Source organism: Trypanosoma equiperdum, assembly GCF_001457755.1.
Source record: "Trypanosoma equiperdum strain OVI genome assembly, contig: ctg_86, whole genome shotgun sequence".
Lineage (NCBI taxonomy): Eukaryota > Euglenozoa > Kinetoplastea > Trypanosomatida > Trypanosomatidae > Trypanosoma > Trypanosoma equiperdum.
In genome coordinates this window covers 27,284-27,624 of record NW_027124831.1, presented here as the reverse complement: position 1 = coordinate 27,624, position 341 = coordinate 27,284, and positions in this window count along the sequence as shown.

Genomic DNA, 341 nt, shown 5'->3' with positions numbered 1-341 from the left:
TCGTAGTGGAGTTAAACACATTGTAGCTTAGATAACGAGGTTCTTACAAGAAGGGACAGCACAAGCAAAAGTCAGAAACACGAAGTCAGAGGAAATACACCTGACATACTGTGTTACACAAGGATCAGTGCTTAGTTCACTACCGTTTATTGTAGCAGTAGACTCGCTAAGAAAAAAGACTAAACCAGATCCAAGGCTTGGTGCATGGATTCTTTTCTGATATTTTTACCATACCGTGCCCACCCACTAACATCCTAGAGATACGGAAAACAGTACAAATGGGACTCGACTGTACAGAGAAGCTAATAGCAAAAAATGGAGTATACGCTATTTGGAACAAA